Raw genomic sequence first — 11,184 nt, 5'->3', positions numbered from 1 at the left:
ATGTAACAGGCAACATTATGTTAACAGGAACATTATGTTAAACAGGCAACATTATGTTAACAGGCAACATTATGTTAACAGGTAACATGTTAAACATTATGTTAACAGGCAAACATTATGTTAACAGGCAACATTATGTTAACAGGCAACATGTTAACAGGTAACATTATGTTAACAGGCAACATTATGTTAACAGGCAACATTATGTTAACAGGCAACATTATGTTAACAGGCAACATTATGTTAACAGGCAACATTATGTTAACAGGCAACATTATGTTAACAGGCAACATTATGTTAACAGGCAACATTATGTTAACAGGCAACATTATGTTAACAGGTAACATTATGTTAACAGGCAACATTATGTTAACAGGCAACATTATGTTAACAGGTAACATTATGTTAACAGGTAACATTATGTTAACAGGTAACATTATGTTAACAGGTAACATTATGTTAACAGGTAACATTATGTTAACAGGCAACATTATGTTAACAGGCAACATTATGTTAACAGGCAACATTATGTTAACAGGCAACATTATGTTAACAGGTAACATTATGTTAACAGGTAACATTATGTTAACAGGCAACATTATGTTAACAGGCAACATTATGTTAACAGGCAACATGTTAACAGGTAACATTATGTTAACAGGCAACATTATGTTAACAGGCAACATTATGTTAACAGGCAACATTATGTTAACAGGCAACATTATGTTAACAGGCAACATTATGTTAACAGGCAACATTATGTTAACAGGCAACATTATGTTAACAGGCAACATTATGTTAACAGGTAACATTATGTTAACAGGCAACATTATGTTAACAGGCAACATTATGTTAACAGGCAACATTATGTTAACAGGCAACATTATGTTAACAGGTAACATTATGTTAACAGGCAACATTATGTTAACAGGCAACATTATGTTAACAGGCAACATTATGTTAACAGGCAACATTATGTTAACAGGCAACATTATGTTAACAGGCAACATTATGTTAACAGGCAACATTATGTTAACAGGCAACATTATGTTAACAGGCAACATTATGTTAACAGGTAACATTATGTTAACAGGTAACATTATGTTAACAGGTAACATTATGTTAACAGGTAACATTATGTTAACAGGCAACATTATGTTAACAGGTAACATTATGTTAACAGGTAACATTATGTTAACAGGTAACATTATGTTAACAGGTAACATTATGTTAACAGGCAACATTATGTTAACAGGCAACATTATGTTAACAGGCAACATGTTAACAGGTAACATTATGTTAACAGGCAACATTATGTTAACAGGCAACATTATGTTAACAGGCAACATGTTAACAGGTAACATTATGTTAACAGGCAACATTATGTTAACAGGCAACATTATGTTAACAGGCAACATTATGTTAACAGGCAACATTATGTTAACAGGTAACATTATGTTAACAGGTAACATTATGTTAACAGGTAACATTATGTTAACAGGTAACATTATGTTAACAGGTAACATTATGTTAACAGGTAACATTATGTTAACAGGCAACATTATGTTAACAGGCAACATTATGTTAACAGGCAACATGTTAACAGGTAACATTATGTTAACAGGCAACATTATGTTAACAGGCAACATTATGTTAACAGGCAACATTATGTTAACAGGCAACATTATGTTAACAGGTAACATTATGTTAACAGGTAACATTATGTTAACAGGCAACATTATGTTAACAGGCAACATTATGTTAACAGGGTAACATTATGTTAAACAGGCAACATTATGTAACAGGCAACATTATGTTAACAGGTAACATTATGTTAACAGGCAACATTATGTTAACAGGCAACATTATGTTAACAGGCAACATTATGTTAACAGGCAACATTATGTTAACAGGCAACATTATGTTAACAGGTAACATTATGTTAACAGCACATTATGTTAACAGGTAACATTATGTTAACAGGAACATTATGTTAACAGGTAACATTATTAACAGGTACATTATGTTAACAGGTAAACATTATGTTATAAACACAGGGTAACATTATGTTAACAGGGTAACCAACATTATGTTAACAGGTAACATTATGTTACAGGAACATTAACTGTTAACAGGCAACATTATGTTAACAGGCAACAATTATGTTAACAGGAACATTGTAACCAACATTATGTTAACAGGTAACATTATGTTAACAAGCAGTAACATTATGTTAACAGGTAACATTATGTTAACAGGTAACATTATGTTAACAGGTCTAAACATTATGTTAACAGGCAACATTATGTTAACAGGCAACATGTATTTTAACAGGCAACATTATGTTTAACAGGCAACATTATGTTAACAGGCAACATTATGTTAACAGGCAACATTATGTTAACAGGAACATTATGTTAACAGGTAACATTATGTTAACAGGAACATTATGTTAACAGGCAACATTATGTTAACAGGCAACATTATGTTAACAGGCAACATTATGTTAACAGGTAACATTATGTTAACAGGTAACATTATGTTAACAGGTAACATTATGTTAACAGGCAACATTATGTTAACAGGCAACATTATGTTAACAGGTAACATTATGTTAACAGGTAACATTATGTTAACAGGTAACATTATGTTAACAGGTAACATTATGTTAACAGGTAACATTATGTTAACAGGTAACATTATGTTAACAGGTAACATTATGTTAACAGGTAACATTATGTTAACAGGTAACATTATGTTAACAGGTAACATTATGTTAACAGGTAACATTATGTTAACAGGTAACATTATGTTAACAGGCAACATTATGTTAACAGGTAACATTATGTTAACAGGCAACATTATGTTAACAGGTAACATTATGTTAACAGGTACCATTATGTTAACAGGTAACATTATGTTAACAGGTAACATTATGTTAACAGGTAAAAAACAGGCAAACATTATGTTAACAGGCAACATTATGTTAACAGGTAACATTATGTTAACAGGTAACATTATGTTAACAGGTAACATTATGTTAACAGGCAACATTATGTTAACAGGTAACATTATGTTAACAGGCAAACATTATGTTAACAGGCAACATTATGTTAACAGGCAACATTATGTTAACAGGTAACATTATGTTAACAGGTAACATTATGTTAACAGGCAACATATGTTAACAGGCAACATTATGTTAACAGGCAACATTATGTTAACAGGCAACATTATGTTAACAGGTAACATGATGTTAACAGGCAACATTATGTTAACAGGCAACATTATGTTAACAGGTAACATTATGTTAACAGGCAACATATGTAACAGGTAACATTATGTTAACAGGTAACATATGTTAACAGGTAACATTATGTTAACAGGCAACATTATGTTAACGGGCAACATTATGTTAACAGGCAACATTATGTTAACAGGTAACATTATGTTAACAGGCAACATTATGTTAACAGGTAACATTATGTTAACAGGTAACATTATGTTAACAGGTAACATTATGTTAACAGGTAACATTATGTTAACAGGCAACATTATGTTAACAGGTAACATTATGTTAACAGGTAACATTATGTTAACAGGTAACATTATGTTAACAGGTAACATTATGTTAACAGGTAACATTATGTTAACAGGTAACATTATGTTAACAGGTAACATTATGTTAACAGGCAACATTATGTTAACAGGCAACATTATGTTAACAGGTAACATTATGTTACAGAACATTATGTAACAGTAACATTATGTTAACAGGTAACATTATGTTAACAGGTAACATTATGTTAACAGGTAACATTATGTTAACAGGTAACATTATGTTAACAGGTAACATTATGTTAACAGAAAGTACAGGTAACATTATGTTAACAGGTAACATTATGTTAACAGGTAACATTATGTTAACAGGTAACATTATGTTAAACAGTAACATTATGTTAACAGGCTAGAGACATTATGTTAACAGGTAACATTATGTTAACAGGCAACATTATGTTAACAGGCAACATTATGTTAACAGGTAACATTATGTTAACAGGTAACATTATGTTAACAGGTAACATTATGTTAACAGGTAACATTATGTTAACAGGCAACATTATGTTAACAGGCAACATTATGTTAACAGGCAACATTATGTTAACAGGCAACAGTATGTTAAGCAGCGACATTATGTTAACAGGCAACATGTTAACAGGCAACATGTTAACATGTTGCCTGTTAACATAATGTTAACTGTTAACATTATGTTAACAGGTAACATTATGTTAACAGGCAACATTATGTTAACAGGCAACATTATGTTAACAGGCAACATTATGTTAACAGGCAACATAATGTAAAAGGGAACATTATGTTAACAGGTAACATTAATGTTAACAGGTATAACAGGCAACATTATGTTAACAGGCAACATTATGTTAACAGGCAACATTATGTTAACAGGCAACATTATGTTAACAGGCAACATTATGTTAACAGGCAACATTATGTTAACAGGCAACATTATGTTAACAGGCAACATTATGTTAACAGGCAACATTATGTTAACAGGCAACATTATGTTAACAGGCAACATTATGTTAACAGGCAACATTATGTTAACAGGCATCATGTTAACAAGCATCATGTTAACAGGCAACATTATGTTAACAGGCAACATTATGTTAACAGGCAACATTATGTTAACAGGTAACATTATGTTAACAGGCAACATTATGTTAACAGGCAACATTATGTTAACAGGTAACATTATGTTAACAGGAACATATGTAACAGCAACATTATGTTAACAGGTAACATTATGTAACAGGAACATTATGTTAACAGGAACATTATGTTAACAGGTAACATTATGTTAACAGGCAACATTATGTTAACAGGCAACATTATGTTAACAGGTAACATTATGTTAACAGGCAACATTATGTTAACAGGTAACATTATGTTAACAGGCAACATTATGTTAACAGGCAACATTATGTTAACAGGCAACATTATGTTAACAGGAACATTATGTAACAGGCAACATTATGTTAACAGGCAACATTATGTTAACAGGTAACATTATGTTAACAGGCAACATTATGTTAACAGGCAACATTATGTTAACAGGCAACATTATGTTAACAGGCAACATTATGTTAACAGGTAACATTATGTTAACAGGTAACATTATGTTAACAGGCAACATTATGTTAACAGGCAACATTATGTTAACAGGCAACATGTTAACAGGTAACATTATGTTAACAGGCAACATTATGTTAACAGGTAACATTATGTTAACAGGTAACATTATGTTAACAGGCAACATTATGTTAACAGGTAACATTATGTTAACAGGTAACATTATGTTAACAGGTAACATTATGTTAACAGGTAACATTATGTTAACAGGTAACATTATGTTAACAGGCAACATTATGTTAACAGGTAACATTATGTTAACAGGCAACATTATGTTAACAGGTAACATTATGTTAACAGGTAACATTATGTTAACAGGTAACATTATGTTAACAGGTAACATTATGTTAACAGGCAACATTATGTTAACAGGCAACATTATGTTAACAGGTAACATTATGTTAACAGGTAACATTATGTTAACAGGCAACATTATGTTAACAGGCAACATTATGTTAACAGGTAACATTATGTTAACAGGTAACATTATGTTAACAGGTAACATTATGTTAACAGGTAACATTATGTTAACAGGCAACATTATGTTAACAGGCAACATTATGTTAACAGGCAACATTATGTTAACAGGCAACATTATGTTAACAGGTAACATTATGTTAACAGGTAACATTATGTTAACAGGCAACATTATGTTAACAGGCAACATTATGTTAACAGGCAACATGTTAACAGGTAACATTATGTTAACAGGCAACATTATGTTAACAGGCAACATTATGTTAACAGGCAACATTATGTTAACAGGCAACATTATGTTAACAGGCAACATTATGTTAACAGGCAACATTATGTTAACAGGCAACATTATGTTAACAGGCAACATGTTAACAGGCAACATTATGTTAACAGGCAACATTATGTTAACAGGCAACATGTTAACAGGTAACATTATGTTAACAGGCAACATTATGTTAACAGGCAACATTATGTTAACAGGCAACATTATGTTAACAGGCAACATTATGTTAACAGGCAACATTATGTTAACAGGCAACATTATGTTAACAGGCAACATTATGTTAACAGGCAACATTATGTTAACAGGTAACATTATGTTAACAGGCAACATTATGTTAACAGGCAACATTATGTTAACAGGCAACATTATGTTAACAGGCAACATTATGTTAACAGGTAACATTATGTTAACAGGCAACATTATGTTAACAGGCAACATTATGTTAACAGGCAACATTATGTTAACAGGCAACATTATGTTAACAGGCAACATTATGTTAACAGGCAACATTATGTTAACAGGCAACATTATGTTAACAGGCAACATTATGTTAACAGGCAACATTATGTTAACAGGCAACATTATGTTAACAGGCAACATTATGTTAACAGGCAACATTATGTTAACAGGCAACATTATGTTAACAGGCAACATTATGTTAACAGGCAACATTATGTTAACAGGCAACATTATGTTAACAGGCAACATTATGTTAACAGGCAACATTATGTTAACAGGTAACATTATGTTAACAGGCAACATTATGTTAACAGGCAACATTATGTTAACAGGCAACATTATGTTAACAGGCAACATTATGTTAACAGGTAACATTATGTTAACAGGCAACATTATGTTAACAGGCAACATTATGTTAACAGGCAACATTATGTTAACAGGTAACATATACAGGCAACATTATGTTAACAGGCAACATTAGTTAACAGGCAACATTATGTTAACAGGCAACATTATGTTAACAGGTAACATTATGTTAACAGGCAACATTATGTTAACAGGCAACATTATGTTAACAGGCAACATTATGTTAACAGGCAACATTATGTTAACAGGTAACATTATGTTAACAGGTAACATTATGTTAACAGGCAACATTATGTTAACAGGTAACATTATGTTAACAGGCAACATTATGTTAACAGGCAACATTATGTTAACAGGCAACATTATGTTAACAGGCAACATTATGTTAACAGGCAACATTATGTTAACAGGCAACATTATGTTAACAGGCAACATTATGTTAACAGGCAACATTATGTTAACAGGCAACATTATGTTAACAGGCAACATTATGTTAACAGGCAACATTATGTTAACAGGCAACATTATGTTAACAGGCAACATTACGTTAACAGGCAACATTATGTTAACAGGCAACATTATGTTAACAGGCAACATTATGTTAACAGGCAACATTATGTTAACAGGCAACATTATGTTAACAGGCAACATTATGTTAACAGGCAACATTATGTTAACAGGCAACATTATGTTAACAGGTAACATTATGTTAACAGGTAACATTATGTTAACAGGCAACATTATGTTAACAGGTAACATTATGTTAACAGGCAACATTATGTTAACAGGCAACATTATGTTAACAGGCAACATTATGTTAACAGGCAACATTATGTTAACAGGCAACATTATGTTAACAGGCAACATTATGTTAACAGGCAACATTATGTTAACAGGCAACATTATGTTAACAGGCAACATTATGTTAACAGGCAACATTATGTTAACAGGTAACATTATGTTAACAGGTAACATTATGTTAACAGGTAACATTATGTTAACAGGTAACATTATGTTAACAGGTAACATTATGTTAACAGGTAACATTATGTTAACAGGTAACATTATGTTAACAGGTAACATTATGTTAACAGGTAACATTATGTTAACAGGTAACATTATGTTAACAGGTAACATTATGTTAACAGGTAACATTATGTTAACAGGTAACATTATGTTAACAGGTAACATTATGTTAACAGGTAACATTATGTTAACAGGTAACATTATGTTAACAGGTAACATTATGTTAACAATGGCTCCTCAGTCCTGCAGGACTATTAATGATGCTTATATAATTATTCAGACGTCCTGAAACGCTCCAACAACAACAAAGGATTTAAGCTGGATGTGTCAAAACTTCACAATAACTTTGAAGGTAAGTTAATAAATCGTTTGTATTCATCATAATGCCTCATATGTCTGACGTAGCTAACAGGCACAAGCTTACAAAGTTACAAATGTTAAGTGTTTTGATTATCTGTGCATTGTGCAATCTACATATCTATGCTGTATAGATAGATAAAGATATAGATATAAACATATATAGATCTGTCTATATTGTGCCCAAGCTATCAGTCGAAGCTAAAGTTAGCTTCCGAATGTAGCATCTAATTTGGAAAATAGCTAAAGGGCGATTACACTTAATTTTTCACTATCTTGAGCTTTTTTAATGTGTTGTACTTTAAAAACAACACCTAGACATTTCAAACCTAACTAGATTATTCTGTACTAATAGCAGAATAAATAAAACATTTGGGAAACCTTCTAATTGATCTGTGAAATTTGTAAAATGTCAATAGATTCCAGAAAGCATTAGATCTGAATTATTAAATTGGCATTATTAGTTTAACTTTCCGTTTTTTTTGTTTTTTTTTATCTTTATTATAGTTGGAGTTGGACAGGAGTTCTGTTTGGTGGCTTCCTGGAGGGAGAGATCAGCTGAGCTAATGTTGCCAACTTTTCTCTTACTATTAACTTTTCTGCTTTTCTTTATATAAAGTATTTCTATCAGTTGCTCTTTTTCCATTTTGTATACAGTATTTGCTCTATTTTTATTTTTACCTTAATGCTTACCTGGTCAGATGAGGTGGAAATGTACATCCTCTTGATTACTGACAAATGTCAGAACCACATGGACTGAGCTGGTTACATCAGATCAATCTGAATCTTTATTTCTCATTAAAACGACTTCTTGTCATTTTAAGACATTGTTATAAAATGTCATCTTTATTCTGCTGTAACAATGACTGCATTCCTAAAATTAAAATGTCTTGTATCCTGACCTTAATGCTCCCTTATACAACTCACAGAACAGATGATTGAAATAAAGGCACTTTTTGAAAGTATTTTCTGAGATTTTATTATAGAAATTGAGGACAGGAGGAATAGATTTAAATCAAATCTGGTATGAATAAAAATCTTGTATCATCCAGCCTTATTCAGCATATTAAATTATATGACTACATATTACTTAATATTCACATTTCTTTGCTGGTATAACCTAAAACTGTTGCATTTTAACATCTCACTTGAATTCCTGATCTACATGCAAATACTTGATATAACATTAACACTGAGAAAAGGGGAAAAAAAGGTTTGTGAAATGTAGAGAATTACAAACGAGATTCAATTTTATTGTAGGAACAAACAGGATAGCAAAATGAACAGTGAATATATAAAATACTTCCTAGCAGCTAATCAGACATCAGACTTGTTTTGCCTTTACTGGTGATGAAAACTCGTCACTCTGGAGGAGAGGAAGTCCAGCTCAGCCCCGTCCAGGATGACTGCAGGGTCAGGGTAGCCAACAAAGTCTGCAGGTAGATTTTTGCATATCTGGTGCTCCGGTTTCAAGATCATAGTTTAACCAAGTAAATAAAAAGTTAGTCCACGTTGTGATGATCCCGCAGACAGTGGACTGATGGACGCCGTACCGGTCAGCTGGTCCAGGTGCTTGGATCCAGTGGAAAGGTAATCAGCACAGCGATCATGGCTCAGAAACATCACGAGGCGTTACGATGCAAACCTGAAAAATTAAAAAGAAAAAAACTAATAAGTGTCCATATTTAGCTGCACAACATAATCAAAACTAATAAATCCTCAGCTCTTTTTGAGAGTTTTGCTTGAAAATAAATTGACAATATCTCAGGAAATTAAATGTGTAAGTGAAATAGTTCTGGTATCACAAAGAAACTGCAAAAATATATATGTTTCAGAGTTAACAACACTGAAGTTACTGAGTAAAGAGTGAACTAAAATACTACTTAGAAAATGCATGTTAAAATCTGAATACTCTTATTAAAGTGTGCAGCTGAAATTAATTTAAACTACTAGCAGGCAAAGCACCGTGTTCGCCTAATATCTGCACCAACAGTAATACAAACAATGATGCATATAAGAGGCATTAGTTTATAAAAGTCGAGGCAAACCTAAATTTACCATTTTAAAAACAAAATGCAGTCATAACCTCATTTTCTAAGCAGAATCTCAGAGGAAAAAAAGAGAAATTACGTCTCTGTAACGCAAGAACAGATTATAGCAGCCAAGTGGAAAAATTCACTCTAACGTGGATTATAACTATGAAACATCAAAGGTAGATGTCATATTTTCGGGATTCGGGAAATACGTGATTTGTACCATTTGTTCTGTGGGTTTTTTATGTGGGTCGGAGCCACTGAAACGGCTGTAAAGCGAAGAAGGTTTTGGACCTTAATCTGACTGACTACCTGTGTGGTTCTGATCGGGCTGAAGCGTTGCTGCTCTCGGTTGTTCTTAAATTACCTGCTCGGTATCGCTTCGACTGCATGTTAAATGTATTTTATATAATTGTCACATAAAAAAAAGCTAAGGAGTTGCCTAAAAATAATTTCATACTCCGTATAACACAAACGCATCAACACACGTATTGACTTACCTTGTGCGAATCGCTGCCTCTGTTCTCAGCCTGTTCCCGTAGCAGTGGATTTCCTCTGGCATTATTTTCCTCCAACAAATTATTCCAGTGAACGAAGCATACAGCTCACTTTTAACCTCCATCTTCTATTTCTGACACCTGATCTTCAATATCCTCAAGCTTTGAAATAGCTTGAGGATATTTCAAAGCACCGGGTTAGCCACTACAGCTAACCGGGTGTTAGCTGTAGTGGCTAAGTTTTGGCTACAGTCCGCTGTCGCCTTGATATCAGCAGGAAAATGAAAAAAACTAAGCACTGGATGGTACCGGCTAATTACTGGACACAACAGCACACCACAAAACTTGGTTGTTGTACCAGTAGCTCACAGATATTTTAAGTTTTGCGTCTTTTTCATGGTACAGATCTTGCAGCTTTGGGTAAAAACAATAGGAGCAAGCAGGACCCGGAACCAATCTATGTGGCATAAATTCA

General features: G+C 32.6%; 1 long non-coding RNA gene across 1 annotated transcript; it reads left to right on the top strand.

Moving 5' to 3' along the window:
• The first annotated feature begins 7,996 nt into the window (after positions 1-7,996).
• LOC145549365 (uncharacterized) lies at positions 7,997-9,141 on the top strand. The gene is made up of 2 exons (XR_014085307.1): positions 7,997-8,174; positions 8,687-9,141. It is a non-coding gene; the product is annotated as an uncharacterized LOC145549365 (long non-coding RNA).
• Positions 9,142-11,184: the final 2,043 nt, after the last annotated feature.

Source organism: Poecilia reticulata, chromosome 20 (genome assembly GCF_904066995.2).
Source record: "Poecilia reticulata chromosome 20, P_reticulata-male-v2, whole genome shotgun sequence".
Lineage (NCBI taxonomy): Eukaryota > Metazoa > Chordata > Actinopteri > Cyprinodontiformes > Poeciliidae > Poecilia > Poecilia reticulata.
The sequence above is the reverse complement of the archived record's forward strand: the minus strand, read 5'-3'. Positions and strand labels throughout refer to the sequence as shown.